Source organism: Oncorhynchus gorbuscha, linkage group LG24, assembly GCF_021184085.1.
Source record: "Oncorhynchus gorbuscha isolate QuinsamMale2020 ecotype Even-year linkage group LG24, OgorEven_v1.0, whole genome shotgun sequence".
Classification (NCBI taxonomy): domain Eukaryota; kingdom Metazoa; phylum Chordata; class Actinopteri; order Salmoniformes; family Salmonidae; genus Oncorhynchus; species Oncorhynchus gorbuscha.
This window is the reverse complement of record NC_060196.1, coordinates 2952230-2971791: the sequence shown is the minus strand read 5'-3', so window position 1 is coordinate 2971791 and position 19562 is coordinate 2952230. Positions and strand designations below refer to the sequence as shown.

The 19562-nt window shown below is 47.7% G+C and overlaps 1 long non-coding RNA gene across 1 annotated transcript; it reads left to right on the top strand.

Annotated features, from left to right (window-relative positions):
- Positions 1–18333: 18333 nt before the first annotated feature.
- LOC124012100 lies at positions 18334–19549 on the top strand. Its single transcript, XR_006834660.1, has 3 exons — positions 18334–18403; positions 18525–18606; positions 18653–19549. It is a non-coding gene; the product is annotated as an uncharacterized LOC124012100 (long non-coding RNA).
- The last annotated feature ends 13 nt before the right edge of the window (positions 19550–19562 follow it).

The following is a 19562-nucleotide window of genomic DNA, read 5'->3' as shown; positions in this document are numbered from 1 at the left end:
GGTGAAGCAGGAAGAGATACATTTTCCTTGATGGGACTTGAGGGAATGAAAGAGTTTTGGCTCCACCTGCTGACAATTTAAGGTAGTGATCTCTCTGCAAAGAGGTGAGTTTATGAAGAAACAGTTCTCTCTCTGTCACCCTCTAAGGCCAGTCTGTGTCATGGTAACGCTGCACCCTGAACCACAACGGTGAATCTTTTGTCAGATTAAAAATCATTGTTACAATCAGCAAAACGCCTGTCACCGGTTGTCATTTATTCCTCTTCTCTCTTTCTTTCTGTCTCTCTCTTACTGTCTCTCCTTCCATCCATCCTGACCATTAAGAACTCCATGCCCCCATTATATTATAATGACTGCAGGGAGTTCTTCTGGTCAGGTGGTCAGCAAGTTGAACTCCTGGCCCACTTTAGCAAGGACTTTTTTTGCCCCAAAAAGACAGACATTGACGTTTCTATAATAAATTACCCATGTGGCGTCAAACCTACAACCCTGGTGTTGTACACTACAGACCCCAGTGATGTAACACTACAGACCCTGGTGTTGTAACACTACAGACCCTGGTGTTGTAACACTACAGACCCCAGTGATGTAACACTACAGACCCTGGTGTTGTAACACTACAGACCCTGGTGTTGTAACACTACAGACCCCAGTGATGTAACACTACAGACCCCGGTGTTGTAACACTACAGACCCTGGTGTTGTAACACTACAGACCCTGGTGTTGTAACACTACAGACCCTGGTGTTGTAACACTACAGACCCTGGTGTTGTAACACTACAGACCCTGGTGTTGTAACACTACAGACCCCAGTGATGTAACACTACAGACCCCGGTGTTGTAACACTACAGACCCTGGTGTTGTAACACTACAGACCCTGGTGTTGTAACACTACAGACCCTGGTGTTGTAACACTACAGACCCCGGTGTTGTAACACTACAGACCCTGGTGTTGTAACACTACAGACCCTGGTGTTGTAACACTACAGACCCTGGTGTTGTAACACTACAGACCCCGGTGTTGTAACACTACAGACCCTGGTGTTGTAAAACTACAGACCCCGGTGTTGTACACTACAGACCCTGGTGTTGTACACTACAGACCCTGGTGTTGTACACTACAGACCCTGGTGTTGTAACACTACAGACCCTGGTGTTGTAACACTACAGACCTTGGTGTTGTAAAACTACAGACCCCGGTGTTGTAACACTACAGACCCTGGTGTTGTAACACTACAGACCCCGGTGTTGTAACACTACAGACCCTGGTGTTGTAACACTACAGACCCCGGTGTTGTAACACTACAGACCCTGGTGTTGTAACACTACAGACCCTGGTGCTCTAACACTACAGACCCTGGTGCTCTAACACTACAAACCCTGGTGCTCTAACACTACAGACCCTGGTGCTCTAACATTACACACCCCGGTGTTGTAACACTACAGACCCTGGTGTTGTAACACTACAGACCCTGGTGCTCTAACACTACAGACCCTGGTGTTGTAACACTACAGACCCTGGTGTTGTAACACTACAGACCCTGGTGTTGTAACACTACAGATCCTGGTGCTCTAACACTACAGACCCTGGTGCTCTAACACTACAGACCCTGGTGTTGTAACACTACAGATCCTGGTGTTGTAACACTACAGACCCTGGTGTTGTAACACTACAGACCCTGGTGTTGTAACACTACAGACCCTGGTGTTGTAACACTACAGATCCTGGTGCTCTAACACTACAGACCCTGGTTTATCCAACTGAGCTTTTTGAACCTCCGTCTGTAACCTCTCCTCTCTAGTGTCTTGCTAAGTTTTCCTGACCAGTTCGCTTCCTGTGTGGGTTGGAATGCTGTTTCGTTTCCTGAGAAAGAAAGAAGAAGAAAAGAAAAGAAAAGAAAAGAAAGAAAGAAAGTAAACCAGGTCCAGGAGACCTCAAGGCTAGAGAAACATTTAGCTGAGTTCATCTAATCCACTTTCCCCTTCTGCCATGAACTGGGGAACAATCAGACACTTATACCTGATGAACATGCTTCAGTGAAGGACTAGAATTCCTCAAATAGTCTCACAGCCCAAAGTATTTATATTTCTGTTCTATCGTTGGAAAGCTGAACAGGTACAATTCAAGAGTGGAACCATTCATACCATTCTATATAATCTAGATCTGTGTCTAAAGTGAGGTGAGTGGGGGCACCTGTTTTATTATTGACAGAAGTGGGGGCACATGTAGACTGAAGTCCAGTGGAGGCTGCTGAGGGGAGGCTCATAATAACGGTTGGAATGGTATCCATATCAACCATATGAAAACCACATCGTTGATGTGTTTGATACGATTCCATTGACTCCATTCCAGCCATTATTATCAGCCGTCCTCCCCTCAACAGCCTTCCAGCCTTCACTGCTGCGCACACACACACAATATTGTACAGTCACACTGACACACACACGCACACACATACACTCAAAAACATCTGACAAGCGAAGATGAGTGCATCACCGTCCCATCCAACATCTATACCATCAGCCATCTGCCTCCGTCCCATCCAACATGTATACCATCAGCCATCTGCCTCCGTCCCATCCAACATGTATACCATCAGCCATCTGCCTCCATCCCATCCAACATGTATACCATCAGCCATCTGCCTCCATCCCATCCAACATGTATACCATCAGCCATCTGCCTCCGTCCCATCCAACATGTATACCATCAGCCATCTGCCTCCATCCCATCCAACATGTATACCATCAGCCATCTGCCTCCATCCCATCCAACATGTATACCATCAGCCATCTGCCTCCATCCCATCCAACATGTATACCATCAGCCATCTGCCTCCATCCCATCCAACATGTATACCATCAGCCATCTGCCTCCATCCCATCCAACATGTATACCATCAACCATCTGCCTCCGTCCCATCCAACATGTATACTATCAGCCATCTGCCTCCGTCCCATCCAACATGTATACTATCAGCCATCTGCCTCCGTCCCATCCAACATGTATACCATCAGCCATCTGCCTCCGTCCCATCCAACATGTATACTATCAACCATCTGCCTCCGTCCCATCCAACATGTATACTATCAGCCATCTGCCTCCGTCCCATCCAACATGTATACTATCAGCCATCTGCCTCCGTCCCATCCAACATGTATACCATCAGCCATCTGCCTCCGTCCCATCCAACATGTATACCATCAGCCATCTGCCTCCGTCCCATCCAACATGTATACTATCAGCCATCTGCCTCCGTCCCATCCAACATGTATACTATCAGCCATCTGCCTCCGTCCCATCCAACATGTATACCATCAGCCATCTGCCTCCGTCCCATCCAACATGTATACCATCAGCCATCTGCCTCCGTCCCATCCAACATGTATACTATCAGCCATCTGCCTCCGTCCCATCCAACATGTATACCATCAGCCATCTGCCTCCGTCCCATCCAACATGTATACCATCAGCCATCTGCCTCCGTCCCATCCAACATGTATACTATCAGCCATCTGCCTCCGTCCCATCCAACATGTATACTATCAGCCATCAGCCACCTGCCTCCGTCCCATCCAACATGTATACCATCAGCCATCTGCCTCCGTCACATCCAACATGTATACCATCAGCCATCTGCCTCCGTCCCATCCAACATGTATACTATCAGCCATCTGCCTCCGTCCCATCCAACATGTATACTATCAGCCATCAGCCATCTGCCTCCGTCCCATCCAACATGTATACTATCAGCCATCTGCCTCCGTCCCATCCATCATGTATACCATCAGCCATCTGCCTCCGTCCCATCCAACATGTATACCATCAGCCATCTGCCTCCGTCCCATCCAACATCTATACCATCAGCCATCTGCCTCCGTCCCATCCAACATGTATACTATCAGCCATTAGCCATCTGCCTCCGTCCCATCCAACATGTATACCATCAGCCATCTGCCTCTGTCACAAGCAACATGCAGCCTGCGAACACTCCCCTCTCCCCCTGATTCTCTGTCTCCAGTATTTCCTGCTGATGCTGCTGTGGCAACCGTATCCAAGGAAAACAGTCCTTTCCTGACCGTCTGCTGGAGGCGACCAATGCCAGCACAGCCGGTGTCCAGCATCAGTGTTGTTTCATCCAGGGAGCTCTCGTCATCACCAAGTCCCAGACTCTACAGCCAATAAACTACAGGAGGAGACAACAGGGTGTGTTCACTAGGAACCAAACAGAGCCAAACAGTACGAAACGGAACCAAACAGGGAGGGAGCTAGATAAATTAGTCCAATAGAAAATCTTGTTTTCTTTGCAAAACTTTTTCCGTTTGGAGTAAACTATTTCCGTTGCAAAACGTTTTGGACTAATGATTACGGATTCTTACGGATTCGTCGATATCCATTGCGACATGCTGCAGTACAAAACGTACTGAATGGGATGCTTCAGCAGAAAGCCCCATATGTACTGTAAGCCAAGGAGAACAAGCGGCATCCAGGACAGTGAATGCATAGACCTTTAATAACCCTGTCAGTCCCACGCCAGAATCTACATTTTTGAGCACGTGTACAACCTTCATGTTTAGTGTTTCACCATTTCCTTTTCAGAGGAGACACTTTTATCCAACGCGTCTTACCTGACAGTGCTCTGCTTTTGGCTCTGAGACTGAGACAAGGTGTTCTTTGTGAATCAGTTGACCTTTTAAAAACAAACAGTCAGTCCGTCTCCACAGATGGAGTCCAGGGTTGGATGCCAATGAAGTCAAATATTGCCAATAGCTTTGTGTGTGTGTGTGTGTGTGTGTGTGTGTGTGTGTGTGTGTGTGTGTGTGTGTGTGTGTGTGTGTGTGTGTGTGTGTGTGTGTGTGTGTGTGCGTGCGTGCGTGCGTGCGTGCGTGCGTGCGTGCGTGCGTGCGTGCGTGCGTGCGTGCGTGCGTGCGTGCGTGCGTGTGTGTGTGTGTGTGTATTTGTGTGTGTGCGTGTGCATTTGTGTGTGTGTGCGTGTCTGTGAGTGAGTCAGTGCGTACAGTTTATGTCTGCACACCACTCTCTTGCCCAGGTGCGTGTGTCTGCATGCTTCTGTGAGAGCCAGTTAACACAAATAGAGGCCAGCTGTTGCCACAAAGCTTTGTCCAAACCCATGTAGAAGACGTGCCTTGGATCCATGTTCAGCTCTCAGAACAGGACGTTAACTGCATTGTGCTTAAAGAAGTGTTAAAGAAGTGTTAAATGTCATACAATGTTGGTTAGTGTGTAAGTACAATAATAACACACTCGGGTGATAAAATCAATTTTATTCGTGTCCAGACGAACTTGTTTACCGTTGAATGCATGAGCACGCGTACACACACACACATACACACACACGCACGCACGCACGCACGCACGCACGCACGCACGCACACACACACACACACACACACACACACACACACACACACACACACACACACACACACACTAAAGTCCTCTCTCCAGGCCCATGCACACAAAAACAGACATCCCAGAGAGAAGATAGCATGGATTATTTCAGCCTGGAAATGATCATGCTCTGTATCACTAGTAACTCGGACTTCCTGTTTCCCACGGTTGCCGGGAGTCTGACTATCAGCCGTAACCGACGGTCAAGAGCCCCCTTGCATTGACTTCCTCCCACACAAGCATAGATACAGTCAGTCACATTACATTACATTACAGTACAATGCTTTTCTTGCTGTGTCACTCAAAGACACACACTTGATTGAACAGTTTCAGACATCTATGAGCTATGTGTATTATGGGAGATGCCATAGGTATTCATAATGTATGTTTTAAGATTCTTTGGAAAAAGTGAATGAAATGATCATGGTTTGGGTTGTAGATGTATTTCTTTTTATCTACGCTTTAATCTGAGTGTACTTTCACAAGTGTCAAATGTTATTACAGCCTCTGCTAACTACTGGTCATGTACCGTACCGTAGAAAATGGCTTTGGAGTTTGGCCTACAAACACCACAGCAAAATGTTCTCAAAGCATTCTTTGTAAAAGTGAGAACTCGATTGGCCCAGTTTTGGTAGGGATGTGGATATTCATTTTTTATTTATTTTATTTATCACCCACATTTTCCTACAAGGGCTAGGCTAACTCTGCTTGTCCTTCAGTGCTCACGATTTAGACTGGAATTTTTCCAATAATAAACTATATCAGCAAAGAATTTGAGACTGTTTCCTTTGGGCCCTCTGTACGCCACTTAAGAAGCAGAGGGGAGACGAGTGGGGGAATATAGGAGGCATCATGAATGGGGCTTTCTTCACCCTTTCCACCCCTCCCATGTGACCTGCCCCTCCCATGTGACCTAGCGAGAGGTCACATGACTGATGATCTCAGAATGTGTCCCTCCTCATCTTTCAGGAATAAATGGGGAAAAGTTGGTAGTGACTCATCTAGGATAAACACACACTCTCACACACTGTAACAACTCACACACACACACACACACACACACACACACACACACACACACACACACACACACACACACACACACACACACACACACACACACACACACACACACACACACACACACACACACACACACACACACACACACACACACACACACACAGTCAGATATCCAAATATGCACTCATTTCCGATGATCCTCAGAACCACTGCAACATTGCGCTGGCCTCTCCACTTCACTAACCAGCCATAACTTCATGTTAGTTACCATCACCATGCTAGTTACATCACCACGCTGGTTACGTCACCACGCTAGTTACCATCACCACGCTAGTTACCGTCACCACGCTAGTTACCATCACCACGCTAGTTACCGTCACCAAGGTAGTTACGTCACCACTCTAGTTACCGCCACCACGCTAGTTACCGTCACCACGCACGTTACGTCACCACACTAGTTACGTCACCACGCTAGTTACCGTCTCCACGCTAGTTACCGTCACCATGCACGTTACGTCACCACTCTAGTTACCGTCACCACGCTAGTTACCGTCACCACGCACGTTACGTCACCACTCTAGTTACCGTCACCACGCTAGTTATCGTCACCACGCACGTTACGTCACCACTCTAGTTACCGTCACCACGCTAGTTACCATCACCACGCACGTTACGTCACCACGCTAGTTACCATCACCACGCTAGTTACCGTCACCAAGCTAGTTACGTCACCACTCTAGTTACCATCACCACGCTAGTTACCGTCACCACGCACGTTACGTCACCACACTAGTTTACGTCACCACGCTAGTTACTGTCTCCGCGCTAGTAACCGTCACCCCGCTAGTAACCGTCACCCCGCTAGTTACCGTCCACGACGCTAGTAACCATCACCCTGCTAGTTACCGTCTCCACGCTAGTAACCATCACCACTCTAGTTCCGTCACCACACTAGTAACCGTCACCCCGCTAGTTACTGTCTCCGCTAGTAACCGTCACCCCGCTAGTAACCGTCACCCCGCTAGTTACCGTCTCCACGCTAGTAACCATCACCACTCTAGTTCCGTCACCACACTAGTAACCGTCACCCCGCTAGTTACTGTCTCCGCGCTAGTAACCGTCACCCCGCTAGTAACCGTCACCCCGCTAGTTACCGTCACGACGCTAGTAACCGTCACCCCGCTAGTTACCGTCTCCACGCTAGTAACCATCACCACTCTAGTTCCGTCACCACACTAGTAACCGTCACCCCGCTAGTTACCGTCTCCACGCTAGTAACCATCACCACTCTAGTTCCGTCACCACGCTAGTAACCGTCACCCCGCTAGTAACCATCACCACTCTAGTTCCGTCACCACGCTAGTAACCGTCACCCCGCTAGTTACCGTCACCACGCTAGCAACCGTCAACACGCTAGTTACCGTCACCACACTAGTTACCGTCAACACGCTAGTTACCGTCATCACGCTAGTTACTGGCATCACGCTAGCTCTGTAATGAGTGCTAGTTACCATAATCACGCTAGTTACCATCATCACGCTAGCTTTGTGATTAGTGCTAGGTCCTGTGTTTAGTGCACCAAGCACATGCTGTGACGACAAATTAAACCTTGTATCCCCGACCATCTGTGTGTCTGTCATCACTGTCTGGCCAAGTTGCAAAGTCAGAATCCCTGCCTAAAATCTGATTTTAAACCTTAACCCTAATCTTAACCACACTGCTAACTTTATGCCTAACCCTAAACTTAAACTAAGATTTTTTTTAAAGATACATGTATGTTTATATAAATGTACATTTTTACTTTGCAGCTTAACCATGTGGTGGGAACCCTATGTGTCCCCTGAGACCCAAAATGGCGGGTCAGTAATAGGACAGCTTGAGTTTCCCACAGAGAGTTCTAAAAAACAGAGTCAAGTTCTCCCCCAGGCCCCAGAGCCTCCCCTACTTCCATCTAGATGACCCAGAAGAGGAAGAGGGGGCACAAGGGTGAAAATAGTTTTTTGTTGTTGTTGGTGGGGGTTTGTCCATTTTTCCCTTGTTCTATTATCTGTTTTTGCTATAGCAACTGCTACCCTCAGGTCCATACTTCTAAAACCCAACAGGAAACAGTCATAGACGTTATCATCAAGAACCAAGGGACTGTGAATGGAAATGGTGGAATTGGAATGACAGGTATGTTAGCCAGCTGAGACTGTAAGAGTCTGTGTGTAAAACAAACACATTTCCTATGGTCGGTCTTTTCATTCTGATGGTTTGAAGCACACAGACCATATCTCCTGGTTGTAAGTCAGGCTATATTGGGCCTGTGAGACCCTTACAGAGGGTGGGGGGAGACCATGCCTGGGTGTGGAGTTCTGCATTGCCTTTTACAACCCCTCTGTGCTTTACAGGACTACAGCCTACAGAGCTCCCCAAAGTTACAACAACTAAACGGAGAGTTTCCTATATTTTTTGGTTTGGTAAGAGATGCCGTTTTTGAATTCGCTTGAGATATTCTCACCATGAAGCTCTGATATCAGAGCCTATGTATTTCAAGTGTTGGTAGCATTCCCAACAAATGTCTATATTAGGGAATGAATGGTCGGCACTCAAAAATGCGGTAAGATGTTTTGCTTTGAAGACTTCCTAAAAACACAGTGATTCTGAAGTCAAACTACCACTTTGCCCAGATGTGTCCTGTAAAGAAAAGGCTCACAGCTCGTAGGCAGCGAAGTTAACAGTTCTCGCACAGAGTGGCATATTCTCCAGGAATGTCTGTAAACAAGTCATGCTTTTTAATGTCTTTTTTTGGGCAGGTCGAGATGTTTGTGCAAGGATGCTTGTACAGTTACAGGGTGACATATGAAAAAAGAAAACCTCTCAGAAAGCCCTGCCAAAACATTACTGCAATCTCACTTGGCCCAAGGCCTGAGTTTTCACAGTGGTCTGTCTGTTACTAATCAAAACCAACTGGAGGGAGTCTTTCCCAGCTTAAGGAGATAGAGTGTGAGAGAGAGAGAGAGAGAGAGAGAGAGAGAGAGAGAGAGAGAGAGAGAGAGAGAGAGAGAGAGAGAGAGAGAGAGAGGGAGGGTGATTTGAGAGGAAGTTGTCTTAACTCTGTGAAAGGAGGAGTAAGAAAGTAGGATAAACAGCTGAGAGGATCTGGTTGGCGTGGAGAGCCTTGGAGGAGCTGTGAGAGAACAAGGGAGAAAGACAGTGTATAGGATGTGACTAAGATTCCCTGTCAAACCAGCCAGGAGGCGGATAAGAGAAGAGGTGGGATTGGACAGAGGGAGAGGAGGAGAGTGAGAGAACCCCCTCCCCCCACTCCACCCCATTCCACCCCACCCATTCTCCAGTCGTTCAGCGTCAGTGAAACCCCTAATGTGATCAAGATGGAAGCTCAAGCTATCTTTGGACTTTGTACCGTGCTCCGGATTTTCGGTTGGCTCGGGGCTCCCTGCTCTCTGCTTCCAGAAAGGGGTAAAGTCAGCAATGGATTTGATTTGAATCCGCAAACCCTGAGAGCATTCCTCGGAACCGGGAATTAGGAGCGATATCTCAGGAAAAGGGGTATTCGTTCCTTGAGAAAGGCTTGTAGGATTGGATTTGTCTGTCCTCTGACTTTGATGGATGGCGAACTCTTCAACCCCATAGTGTTTAACCTCTGTTATCTTCTGTTATTCAGTCTTATGTTGCAGCTGTGTGGGACTGCGACAGTACCCCTCTGTATTCTGGTGGGGTATTGACAGTGACGCAACTCATCCAGGCACGTTGTGTGAAGTGGCACACGGATTACGCTAATTGAGTCCATTTTACTTCTGTGTGAGAAGTTGTAATAAGTACACAGTGCCCTCCCTAACTCATGGGCCAGTTGACGTCAGAGGAGGAAGTCACACCGGGTCACCCTCCATCCAACAGCAGTCCTGTGGATGCTTAAGGTATAGACCGACTAGAGTCTAGAGTCTGACTAGAATCTTTTTTTGAGGCTTCCTCTGGCAGCTTTCCCCCTAATAGAAGCATACATACACACACACCTTTTCTACTGGTAAGGCAGTCAAAATGCTCAAAATGAACAGTCCCTGAAAAGAGATGATGATTAACATGGTAATCTGATGCTCCAGTTGTTGAGGCCAGAGGACAGATGTACAGACCTAGGAAGTGTTTCCCTTTCAGTGCAGATGGTGGATGAGCGATATGATCTCCTAGCAACAGCCTTCACAGCCGTTCCATTACGTCTGTCATTGGGGGTCTTCAGAGAACCATACAACGGCCGGCTGGCAATAATATACACAGATATTGGGTTGATTACACATTTCACCCTATTCCCTATATAGTTTGCTATATAGATCCCTATGGGCCCTGGTCAGAAGTAGTGCACTACCAGATCCCTATGGGCCCTGGTCAGAAGTAGTGCACTACCAGATCCCTATGGGCCCTGGTCAGAAGTAGTGCACTACCAGATCCCTATGGGCCCTGGTCAGAAGTAGTGCACTACATAGGAAATAGGATGTCAAACCGAAGTCTTTCAAAATGTTGTTGTCTCCAATATAAAGCAAAGACTATATTGTGACATGATTAATAGAATATATGCTTATTTTATTTGTTTAATGGGCAACTTCATCAGCTTATGATAGATTGACACAATGTTTTAAAGAATCCTCCATTGAAATCCTTCCTTCTTATCACTTCTGTCGTAATGGTACCAATTACCTTTTTTTCTTTAACAGGAATGGTTGCTTATGTTACTGTGCTGCTCTGTTAAGCCATAGTGGAGGCTGTCTGTCTGTCTGTCTGTGTGCATGTCCCTGTCTGTTTCTCTCTCTCTGCCTGTCTGCCTTTCTGCCTGTCTCCTCCATCACTGAGGTATGACAGAGGCCAACAACATTGTCCCATCAAAGTAAACAATTATTTAAGATTAGGGTTAAGGTTAACATTTCAGTGACGTGGTTAAGTCGCTTGGCAAAAACAAAAACTGTGTTCCGGATGTATTATTATGCTTATTATGTAGGCCCTTCAGGCAGCGTCTACCCCTCTGACATTCCCAGACAGTGAATGTGGCTATCCAGAGGCTCTCAGCAAGAGACACACAAACACACACAGACACATTCACAAGCTGGATGGTGAGACACACTAATAGTTCTGTTATGAATGGGTTCGAGTCATGTGAGGCACAGTGGTTTCTTGACGACCTCGCCCCCGATGTGGACAAATTGCCCCGGGGAGTTGTTGGTCCTCTTCTTCTGTCATACTCATAAAATCCTTGACTAGACTTCATGGTGGAAATCTTCTGCCCAAATGTATTTAGCCATAGGTGAAAGGGGTATGTATGGAGGCTTCCCAGCTCTTTAATGTGTACACATGTAGGATCTTAATCTGATCACCCTGTTCCAGGAGAACTGTCCTGCATTGCAGGAAATGTAAAACTTGTAGTGTATTTGATGTTTAAAAAGGCTTCTGACGTATGTAATTTCCACTTTGAAATTTCAGACTTGATTTTCCAAAATATCAATGAATTATGAACCACATAATAATTCACATTTCCTGTTGTTGCGGGATTATTTTCCTGATGTAGCAAACTGTCTCAAATTAATATCCTACATCTGTACAGTGCTTGATAGGGACTGTCTCAGTGTAATGTGTGTCCAATGTTTACAGTTTGAACTCGGGTTCACTGTCTGGTCTGGGAATGTTGAAATTAGCAACTCTTTTCTCTTAACCAGTTGCATGTAAAAAAAAAAAAAAAGTTTTTAAAAAGTAAATAATAATAAATGGAAAAACTCTCAGCACACTTCCAGCCAGATGCAAATGTCTTTTAATAATAGCTTGGGTTCACAACTATAGCAGTAACCTGCGTTCATGTCAGCTTGGGTTCACAACTATAGCAGTAACCTGCGTTCATGTCAGCTTGGGTTCACAACTATAGCAATGACCAGGGTCCATGTCAGCATACACAGACAACTCAGTTTATAATATCGCAAAGAATACAAACAGAACATGATTGCAGTACTCTTATTAACCCCATGATTGCAGGGCTCTATGGTTAGCAGTGGGAGTCCGCCAACCATGCTTGTCGCCATACGGAAAAGAAGTTGGGAGGATCACGTGACTCACCGCTCCGGGTTACAGTACAGCTACGACGACCTGGACCTGGTCTGTTGCCTTGGCGTCAGTGGTGGAGTCCGCCAACCATGCTTGGCCTCAGACCTGGTCTGTTGCCTTGGCGTCAGTGGCGACGGGCCTGGCATCTGAGGGGTCCAAACAGGGGCGCAGGGAACGATGTGCCTCCATGCCGGAGTGCTGTCACCGGCCACGCCCGATGGCCTCAACAATGGGCCGGGTCACACGTTGGAGTTTGTGACCTCAGTCAATGTGGAGGACAACGGCAATCACTCTGAGCCGGGCACGTAATGTCAGCAGGCGACTTTGATTCAACTGTTGTCCCTGTGTTCCAGGCTGAGCTGGTAGACGGCTCTGATGTAACTGTTGATTATGATGACCTCACCGGGAGGCTGACGGAGTCTGAACCTGGAGGAATGCCGGACGCTGGTGAGGACTCAGTTGGCAGTCAATCTCACTGTGACCTGGGCAATGGGATTCTTCAGCCAAAGCCAAACATCATCTGCACTGCAGACAACAGTCATGAGGATGAGGATGACATTGAGGATGGCACCGATGATAACGAGCATCCCAACGTTGTTGACGACCGTGTTGCAATCACTGTTCAATCTGTCTCTGTTGACGAAAGACAAAGGGTCTCTATCTGTCCGGACAATGGATTTTCACTGGCCTTTTCTGTTGGTGAGAAAACTGGCAGGCATCCAGAACTCCTGGAGACAATGGCCGACCATACAGACGGTCAGGTTGGACTTCCAGAACCCTTAGTGGACACACAGACCCAGTCTCATCATACTGAAGTTGAACCACGAGAGGACCTCTCCACCTTGGATGAAAGCAACATTACTGACCCGGGTAAAAGAACAGGAGTAATACAGCCAGCAGCCATTTTGGATTCCTCAAACGAACCAGAGTGCAATAGTGATGTAATATCAGATGTTAACGTGGAGATCTTGGAGGCTCCTGTTGCAGACGTTATGGAGGGGGAAGCTATGGAGGAAGACGTTGAGATTAAAGCCTTAGAATGGAAGGCTGAGGATAGTGTTGAAGGTGCTGACGGATTGAATGTTCAGAAGAAAATGTATGAAAGTCGTGATACATTTGACCAGATTCTGAGGGTGCAACATGCTGCGTCCGTGGATGGCAGACAAACAGAACAAGAGCGGCATGATAGCATGAGGACTAATGATGGTTGTGAAATAGCTCAGGACCAGACAGTGTTGAGACAGGAGGATGTTAACATGGTGGAGATGGAAGGGTCCCAAGGAGAGGAAAGGGCTCGGGAAATGGGCAGGGAGAAAACCCCTGAGGATAAGGCAAGTGTGGAGTCTGTGCATGATTTGTGTGTCACAGTGCAACGTTCCGAGGACCTGGACAGACGCCCATTAGCTGGACAGCAGAATCTTGAAAGTTCAAAAATGGACGGAATAAAGGAACGGACTACCGTAGAGGACACGGATCATCCAATGATACAGGTGCATTCTGATGACCTCACAGTGGAGAATACGAGTGGCGGCTTGAGGTCCAAAGACTCAACGTGTTCCGAAGAACTAACCTCGGCTGTAACAGCCCAAGGACAGCACAGCGATGGTGGCTCAAAGCTGAACACCATCCATGAGATTAACCAATCCGAAGCAGAGGACGACTCAGTCCCACTGGGGAGACAAGGGGCTTCAGTCATGGGTATACCCACCTCTCCAGCAGCCAGGCTGCCCAATATGGACACTCTCAGTCAACCAACGCGTCCTAAGGAGGCAAATGAGCCCTTGCTGGAGAGATGCCATGGCAACCAAGCCCCTGTTAAACAATTAGGTGAGTCACCTGTTTTAGAGGCAGCCTACGGTCAGAGAGAACATGACAGGCCCGGTGATACACAAGCTGTAATGGAGGCGATTGAGGAAGTAGCGCATCCAGGTAACCACGGCAACACTCACCTTGGCGACAAGGCTTCAGACGTGAAGCGAGAGGCCAAATGCGGGGATGACAAGGGGGGAGGACCTTGTGGTGAAACTTCGCGCTAGAAAGGTAAGCTATAAATTCAGTTCTCCGTTGCATGGGGGTCAGGCTTTGCTGGTGTGTGTGTGGGGGGGGGGGGGGGGGGGGGGCTCTGTGCGAGTGTGTCTGGAAGTGTCCGTGTGTACACACACTATGTTCCGTATTTTGCTGTTGTTTATGAGTGTGTGCTGAGTAGTACTGCACTATGTAGTCCCTTTCTTACTGTCAGTAATTGGGCGGTGGTGAACGTTAAGCCCAGCACACAAATCACCATGTCCCGCGCTGTGCCTGGCGTGCCTCTCGGAAAACAATGACTTCACTTTCACATGCCTACCCATCTGTGACTACATTTGGGGATCTGTAAAATGTTCTACACTTTCCCAATGTTCTGCTGCAAAACAAGTTCCTATAAGGGCATGGAAGTTGTGTGTGAGGGCATTGGAAACACATAGCCAGAGACGGAGTGGCCATAGGGCAATTCTGGCAAATGCCAGATGGGCTGGACCATCTTTGGCTCAGTGGATCTAAACATTTTTGGGCTAATATGTGGAAAGAAATGGTCTAGTGTGGTGACCTCAATGCCCGGGCCGATATCTGATCCCAGTCCACCCCTGCACACAGCGCTGGGTGGCAGTAGCTACAGCAGCCAGAACAGCCTTAACATAGCATCCCTGAGGTGAAAGACTCAAACCGCACTGAGCCAAATACCTCACACACTGTTTATACACCATTAACCTTAGTGCTAGCTAGCCTGTCAAATACGTTACACCATTATCCACGGTACTAGCTCGCCCTGTCAATTGCCAAATACCTTGCACTGTTTATACACCATTATCCAAAGTGCTAGCCTGTCTGGAACTACCTAAGGCTGTTAGTACATAGTTAGCGGTAGTGCCAGCCTGATGGCAACAACCAAATATCAAATACCTGAGACGGCTAATCTACTATTAGCTGTAGTGCTAGCCCTTAGCGAACAACCACAACAGAACCGTATTTACAGAGTCGTTAGGCCTATTTACGAGTCTGCTTGTTTTTAAGTAGGCACATTGGAGTGGGACTCCGCCCAAGCACAACACTCATGCCACGTACTAGCATCCTTCCAGAACATACTGTGTGCTCTTTGCTGTTGTGGTTGTCGCCGCCTTGCCACAACATCAAGCCATTTCACGGTACATATGGTGAAACACCTACGTAGTTAGTGGTCAGAGATGTGACATTTTGTAAACGGATGTAGTCCCTGATGGCCTCTAAAGAGAGAGGTTTATTGCCTTGTTGAATGAGTAATGGGTGTAGTCTGTAGCTGTCCTCATCTAAACGATGATGCCCAATGCGTTGACACTGATGATGTCCTCCAGTGCTGTAATCTGTAGTCAAAAGGCTGTGAAATTGCATAATGCCTCTCAATTGATGTGGCGTTGCTTCAACATAAATCTCACGTTTGCGTAGTATTTTTCAGTGCCAAAACCGTCCCAAAGCCTGTGAGGTCACTGTCCTCAGAAAACATAGAAAACCCATGAGGCTTTTATTGTGGACGTCTCCAGTTTCAATCTCCGACTGAAAAGAATTCCGCTGTGATTTAAAAGTGGGGGAGGTTGCAAAGACAATCTATTTGTCATATGGGAAAGAGTTGTCTGACGTTACCACAGCGTTTGAGTACTTTGCACTCCAATTTACTTCACAAATATGCACTTGAGCAGGTCAGTTAGAGAAGCTCCAGGTCTCAGGGTTTTCTCTCTCTTCTCTCTCTCTCTCTCTCTCTTCTCTCTGCCTCTCTCTCTCTCTCACCTCTCAGGTCACTCTCTCTCTCTCTCTCTCTCCCTCTCTCTCTCTCTCTTTCTTCTCTCTCTCTCTCTCTCTCTCTCTCTCTCTCTCTCCACGTCTCTCTCACTCTCTCTGGATTTGTCTCTCTCACTCTCTCTCTCTCTCTCACCACAGCCTCTCAGGACCAGATACTCTCTCTCTCGCTCCACGTCATCCTTCTCCTAGGCAATTGAGGCATATAACGGGAGATCGCTCAGATATGGATCGTTGTACAGAGCCACTTATTTGCTTCATCAACACAGCAACAGCACAGGACCAGATACTGGCTCAAATATGGTTATTTTTAGTCGACTACATTTGGAGGACAAAGGAGAGAGAGGGGGAGGGGACTGAGAGAGAGAGAGAGAGAGAGAGAGAGAGAGAGAGAGAGAGAGAGAGAGAGAGAGAGAGAGAGAGAGAGAGAGAGAGAGAGAGAGAGAGACAGAGAGAGAGAGAGAGACAGAGAGACAGAGAGAGAGAGAGAGAGACAGAGAGAGAGAGAGAGAGAGAGAGAGAGAGAGAGAGAGAAGAGAGAGAGAGACAGAGAGAGAGAGAGACAGAGAGACAGAGAGAGAGAGAGAGAGAGACAGAGAGAGAGAGAGAGAGAGAGAGAGAGAGAGAGAGAGAGAGAGAGAGAGAGAGAGAGAGAGAGAGAGAGAGAGAGAGAGAGAGAGAGAGAGAGAGAGAGAGAGAGAGAGAACAGCAAGAGGTTTTAGGCAGTTCATACAGCATGGTGTTGTCTCCCAACTCACCAACAGGAAGTGTCCAACTGTGTAAGAGAGAGAAACCCCCAAAGACAACACTGTGTGAGGAAAACCAAAACCACTGGAATTGCCCCTTCAAAAAACACATGCTTGTTTTTTACCCCATCGTTGTTGCTGTTGTTGTTCACTTCTGACCCAGTCGTCTATGTTCATTCAACAAACCTCCACAAAGAAAACATTGTTGCATTGGATTGCAGCGAGACATCGGGACGCACACAACGAGCCCCACACAGGAGGAAAAAGTTATGCATCATCATGCCATGAACATTTCCATTACATAGGCTACATAGTTGAGGTCTGTGTCTGGTTGCCTTATCGGAAAATACAATAGGAACTGCTCTGACAGCCTAATTTAGTGAACATTTTGCAATAAGACAGAAGGACGCCCATCGCCTCACAAACACGCACACACACACACACACACACACACACACACACACACACACACACACACACACACACACACACACACACACACACACACACACACACACACACACACACACACACACACACACACACACACACACACACACACACACACACCATCTCATAAAATGGTTCCAGAGGGCTGTTTGTAACAGGGTTTCTTTGGAACTAATGATCCAGCTCTTATGATGTCATCCCAGCACTTTCTGTAGATGGTCACAGAAAGCAGAAGGCCCCACCCAGGGAGGAGAGAGAGGAGGGATGGATGGAGGGAGGGCAAGAGGAGGGATGGAGGGAGAGAAAAGGAGGAGAGGATAGGGGAGGGGAGAGGGATACAGTCAAAGGGGATACAGAGAGAGAGAGAGAGAGAGAGGAGAGAGAGAGAGAGAGAGAGAGAGAGAGAGAGAGAGAGAGAGAGAGAGAGAGAGAGAGACAGAGAGACAGAGAGAGAGAGAGACAGAGAGAGAGAGAGAGAGAGAGAGAGAGAGAGAGAGAGAGAGAGAGAGAGAGAGGCATAGAGACAGAGAGAGAGAGAGGCATAGAGACAGAGAGAGAGAGAGAGGCATAGAGACAAAGAGAGGCAAAGAGACAGAGAGAGAGGGAGAGAGAGAGAGAGAGAGAGGCAAAGAGACAGAGAGAGAGAGGGAGAGAGCGAGAGAGAGAGAGGCAAAGAGACAGAGAGAGAGAGAGAGAGAGAGAGAGAGAGAGAGAGAGAGAGAGAGAGAGAGAGAGAGAGAGAGAGAGAGAGAGAGAGAGAGAGAGAGAGGCAGAGAGAGAGAGAGAGAGAGAGAGAGAGAGAGAGAGAGAGAAAGGAGAGAGAGAGAGAGAGAGAGAGACAGAGAAGCAGAGAGACACGTCTTATTGCAGACAGTCCACCTGAGGTCAGTATAAGACCTGCTATGGCAAGCAGTCCACATGGGGTCAGTGTAAGTAAGACCTGCTATGACAGACAGACCACCTGAGGTCAGTGTAAGACCTGCTATGACAGACAGACCACCTGAGGTCAGTATAAGACCTGCTATGGCAAGCAGTCCACATGGGGTCAGTGTAAGTAAGACCTGCTATGACAGACAGACCACCTGAGGTCAGTGGTCAGTATAAGACCTGCTATGACAGACAGACCACCTGAGGTCAGTGTAAGACCTGCTATGACAGACAGACCACCTGAGGTCAGTGTAAGACCTGCTATGACAAACAGTCCACCTGAGGTCAGTGGTCAGTATAAGACCTGCTATGACAAACAGTCCCCCTGAGGTCAGTGGTCAGTATAAGACCTGCTATGACAAACAGTCCACCTGAGGTCAGTATAAGACCTGCTATGACAGACAGACCACCTGAGGTCAGTGTAAGACCTGCTATGACAGACAGACCACCTGAGGTCAGTGTAAGACCTGCTATGACAAACAGTCCCCCTGAGGTCAGTGGTCAGTATAAGACCTGCTATGACAAACAGTCCACCTGAGGTCAGTATAAGACCTGCTATGACAAACAGTCCCCCTGAGGTCAGTGGTCAGTATAAGACCTGCTATGACAGACAGGCCACCTGAGGTCAGTGTAAGACCTGCTATGACAAGCAGTCCACATGGGGTCAGTGTAAGTAAGACCTGCTATGACAGACAGACCACCTGAGGTCAGTGTAAGACCTGCTATGACAGACAGACCACCTGAGGTCAGTGTAAGACCTGCTATGACAGACAGACCACCTGAGGTCAGTGTAAGACCTGCTATGACAGACAGACCACCTGAGGTCAGTGTAAGACCTGCTATGACAGACAGACCACCTGAGGTCAGTATAAGACCTGCTATGGCAAGCAGTCCACATGGGGTCAGTGTAAGTAAGACCTGCTATGACAGACAGACCACCTGAGGTCAGTGGTCAGTATAAGACCTGCTATGACAGACAGACCACCTGAGGTCAGTGTAAGACCTGCTATGACAGACAGACCACCTGAGGTCAGTGTAAGACCTGCTATGACAAACAGTCCACCTGAGGTCAGTGGTCAGTATAAGACCTGCTATGACAAACAGTCCCCCTGAGGT